The following is a 5,234-nucleotide window of genomic DNA, read 5'->3' on the forward strand; positions in this document are numbered from 1 at the left end:
GGGGTCTTTATCTTCAAACAGAGAAGTAAACAGTTCACTGGGCGATTGTTAGTATTAAAAAAAGCCTTTGAGCCCGAATCAATGCTATTTTTCGTATGCCTGTCTTTGGACGTCTTTATCAATGGGAGAAGCCAGTGGGTTTCTCGTGAGAACAAAAGGCCCGGTCATGCTCTCTGTTGGGAAACTGGAGGGAAAAAAGCCAGTGCGGGCCTGGGAGAAAATTCAAAAGTGCTAAGCAGTGACAGCTTTACGGCCGCCACACAATGGTACTGATGAGCCTAATTTAGGCGGCTCGGGCGCCCGCCCCCCTGCCGCTCTGGTGGACATTAGCGCCGTCCTGGCCCTTTCTTCCAGCCAGGCCCTCCGAGCAAATGAACGTATCAGTCACAGTGGGCCCCATTCACCGGGGCCGGGCTCACACCTCTGGGAGGCTCGCGCAGAATGGCGGCCGCTGGGGGAGACAAAGGGCGCCTCGCGATCAGCTCATTGGGCCTCCTCGGGATCGCGGGCGCCCGCTCCTGAACTGGAAGGGAACCGCGGAGCCCGGCCATGTTTAATAAAGACATTCTCTGACAGGGGGCATCTGCTCAGTTCTCTTGCGGGGCCATTTTATTGCAACACCTCCCTCCCCCACCCTCCACCCCTTGATATCTTAATTGTTGTTGTTTGCTATTTTCTACATGGACACCGGACCGTGGCACGCCCCCTGTTCCTTCCAAGCGTCGGAGACGGTTTAAGTCGGTGTAATCCTTTAGTGTTCGCTGATATATCACGGCAGCACTCTCGCTCGTTGTCAGTTTGTGTAAACAAGCCCGGTAGGTTTATGAAAGCGAGCCCTTCTTCGGAGAGATGTTATCTGAGGTGATTTATAAGGACCCCACCGCCGCCCTCTGCTTGGAAAACACGCAGCTGCCGCCCGGGTTGTAAAACACGGTGTTATCTATCGTGCTGCCACTGATATGCGGCGACCCCCTCATGCCAAAAGGACATTTAGTTGCTCTGCTGCGCGTTACCTTTCATGGCCGGCCAGCCAGTCCTCTCTACGAATCCCCTTCAAAAGTATTGGGGGTCGGTTTCAGTTATCCCACCTTGGCTGCTTTAAAGATGCGTGGCTTCGACAATACGATACAATACTCCTATATATTGTGCCTAATTATACCCCCACGTTTAGTTTCTCTGCAAACATATCAACATTTTCTAAGGTAAACATTCGGGGCAATACAATGTAACAGAGGGAAAGATGGGGGGGGGGGGGGGGCATAGATAGGCCAGCTCCTTTAGGCATAACCTGCAGCGATCACTTGTTACACAGCGCTTCACCTGTTATTGCAGTGCCTTGACATTTAGGGATTGCGATTATATACAAGAAACATCTTATTTTTCTTAACAGATATGAGGCAAAACACAGGTCGCAGTCCTGTATATAGAACGTGCTGCAGCCGTATACTTTGCGCCAGAGCACACTATATAACACGTCAAGTCAAACAAGCTTCCACATCTCTTCAAATAATGTGTTACGTCGTACAATACATATCGACATCACACATCCATGTGATCGTACGTCCCATTTACAGTTCGTGTCTATTTGTGTCACTGTGCAACTCAGTGCCCTCACTCACTCACTCACCTGGGAAAGCAAACACACCTGAAAGTAAAGTATGCCTGGCATCCAGTTCACAGAGTCCACGACTCGTGACTCACGCGCCCTGCTCGCCCACGGGGCGGCTTCTGTCTCAAAGCAGCTTTTAAATTAGAAAACAACCCTCACTCTAAGCGCAGCGGGCGTCAAGTGCATCAGTAATCCGTGCCACCAGAGGGTGGCTGCCCAAAGAACGCGAGCCCTGCAAGGGTGACTTGCATGTGGCAAGGACAGTAAGGCTGGATGATGTCTTTATAGCCTAATAATTGCTTGTTTGTGTAAACTCGTCATGTCTGTGTTTGGCTTAATGGGCACTATATGGCCTCGAAGGTGGTAAAACACCCGCCTAATTAGGCTAATGGCAGTAAAAGGCACACGGCCAGCATCCTCCCTCAGCCACTTTGACACCAGCCTTTATTGCATCATATAGTGGTGTAGCCTCGCTGGGAGCCCAGAGTGGTGTTTGCTTGTTCCTGCCTCCCAGCTGCTGGCGCATGCCCTTACACTTGCTTTAGGGAATTCGCCTTCATGGTCGGGTGTTGGTTTTACTGTCAATAAATCACAGAATGTCTTCCCCTCCACCCTTGCAGCCTCCTATTCTGAGGTTAAAGCACATGAGAGACAGAATCCCTTGGATAAAGATTATTGTTTTACATTCGCATTTAACTTTAGTGACAGTGAAACAAAGCCTTCGTTCATAATCTGGACTTCTTTTTTTTACTTCCCACGCTCAGATCATTGAAGCGCCACTTCAAATTCTGTAAGATCACATCTTGTTACTGGGAGTGAGAGACTCTCAGAATATCACCTCAGGCCGTAATTATTAACAAACATATCTCCTAAAATTCTTTACATCAGATAAACAAACTTATTTACAGGATTGGTATTGTTACAAAAATTCCTGCTACGTAGTCGGCTAGACATCAAACATTTGAGTGAACTGATTGTTTACCCTTCCACCTGGTGCCCTGGCAACCCCCACCTGATTCGGGCCCACTATGGGCCCCTCGTTACCAATAAAGAACTCCATACTTATGTGAACCCAAGCTCTATTCAATTATGCTACAGACCCATCCCTCCCAACCCACCCACAATCCCCCATCAATCCACCTGGAATACCCTTAGCACCTACTGGAAAGTCTGAGCAACAGGCCCATAACTTGTTCCCCTGGCGCAGCCGCATCCTCCAAAGGGCCTTCAACCATAAGAGAAAATAGCAGACATAGGGGCATATGTATCAAACGATTTTTTAATCGCAAACGCTGCGATTCGCAAAATAACAGCGTTTGCGATTAAAAAATCGGAAATCGGGATGTATGAGGCAAATTCCATCGCAAAATTAAGGAATTGCTAATTTAGCGATTTCTTAATTTTGCGTAAGCATTTAAGAAATCGCAAATTGCGATTTCTTAAATGATATGTAAAAAGCACCCAAGTTGTGCGAATTATCCTTAAGAAATCGCAAATTACCACCAACCTCCAGTTGGTGGTAATTTGCGATTTCCTTTCAAAAAGCACTTATTTGAATTTTACAAAATGCCACGTGGCGCTCATACATGCCCTTAGGGCATGTATGTGCGCCATATGCACACACATGCTAATTTCCGGGGTGCATCAGGGTGTCATCATGACACCCTTGCACCTTTGAAATTATTCTCAAATTGCGATTAGCAAATTGCGATTCGCTATTTGAGAATTACTTCCCATTCATTCCTATGGGTCTCCTGGCCCATAGAAATGAATGGGCAGGTATTCCTTAATTGCGATTTCGCAATTTGCTAATCGCAATTAAGGAATTTTAAGAAATCGCAAAAAGTTTGCAATTTTTTAAATACATCCCGTTTTGCAATTCTCAAATAGCGATTCTTTAAAAATCGCTATTTGAGAATCGCAAATGGTGATGTTGATACATATGCCCAATAGAAACATAGAAGGCTGGCAAGGACCACGTAAGCGACTGGCCCAACCCCCAATAAAGGTACAAGGTTTTGGGAATGCTGCCAACACCCTCTTTAAGGTCCACGTGACACTGGTATTCTGTGACTCACTCATTCTGAGATCCAGGGTGACCAGAAGTGTCCCCGCCAACCATGAGTTTACCCCTCCACTGGCCAGCATAGTTCACCCTACCATCTTGCCTACCAAATCTGTAGCAAGAATTGACAAGCAAACTAAAGCATAGTATTCACAAACATTTTGGTTGTAAAACGTTACAACGCATTCCGTTGCTAAGCATGCCTTTACCACGCATGCGTTACAACGCAAATGCCATTACCACGCATAACCTTTACCACGGAAATGCTTTTACCACGCATACCTTTACAACGATTTTCGTTGTAAAACCATGCATGGTAATGGCATTTTCATGTTAAAGGTCATATCAGATAATACCACTTCCCTGTGCGACCCCCCTCCCCCATTCCTTCTAAGAAATATTCCTGCCCGGTTCACAAAAAAATCTTGTCCTGCGCGATTCCCCCACCCACAAACCATTCTAACAAAAACCCCTCCCCTGCCCTGATCCCTAAAAATGTACCCCTGCGCGACAGAACCCCCTCATCCCTTAAATTATTATTTTTTTAAACTAAAATCCCCCTTACCTCTCTACGACCTCTCCTCTCCAAGCTCTTCTGAGGTGCTTTGCACGTCGTAAAGAGGAAGCGGAAGTGTTTTTCCGTTTCCTCTAACGACGCCGATTGCCTCCACATCTTTCAGCAAGCAATCTTTTGTGTCTTTGAAGGCGACAGAAACAGGTGCGTTTTTTTAATTGGAATTCTTCTTAATGTTCATTTATTATAAGTCTCGGGTGTGGCGCCATGTTTACGTTGAAAATGCACTTTAATTAACCTATAAACCCTTGGTCCATTGGTGACACTCTAACTGTATTGCCTTATTTATAGAAAAGCTAATGTTCTTCGGTTGTTCATGGCGTTTACTTTTTTTGAACTTCTATTTTTTGACTCGCCACCGTGTGTTTAAAGCTTACGCACTTTTCACTTGTTAGACAGTTATGTTACCTAAGTAGAGTAGTGGCATCCAGTGGCGTCGCTAGACCTTCGGCCGACTTTTTAATGTTCATTTATTATTCAATGAAAGTCCGCATTAACGAGAGCTTGTACCTTTAACACACATGCCTTTACTACGTATCTCGTAGTAAAGGTATGCATGGTAAAGGCTATGCGTGGTAACCACGCATGCGTTGTAATGCATACGTGGTTAAGGGTTTGCATGGAAACGGCCGCGTTGTAGTGGCTGTTTCCCAAACATTTCATTACTTGTCTTGGAACTGTGTGGCCATGCTAGTACTGAATCTGGGAAACGCCTAGACAACTATGCTAACTTGGCATTTAACATTTCCAACAGGTCCCTCTGACCATTCTCTACTATATCATTACCACTCAAATGAAGAATAACCAGCTCCAGGGGCGGAAGCCACTTGGATACCACCATCAAATTCCTGATGCACAAACCTTGTGGTCATACCACCTCATGTTAAAGCCAGCTTCCTTGACTCACTCAGCGAAATTACCACTTTGATACATCTATGAGGCCCTCCAGACGTAAGAGTGACCAAGCACCAACACTATTTGAGGAG

This window comes from Triturus cristatus, chromosome 2_2 (assembly GCF_964204655.1).
Source record: "Triturus cristatus chromosome 2_2, aTriCri1.1, whole genome shotgun sequence".
In the NCBI taxonomy this organism is placed as follows: domain Eukaryota; kingdom Metazoa; phylum Chordata; class Amphibia; order Caudata; family Salamandridae; genus Triturus; species Triturus cristatus.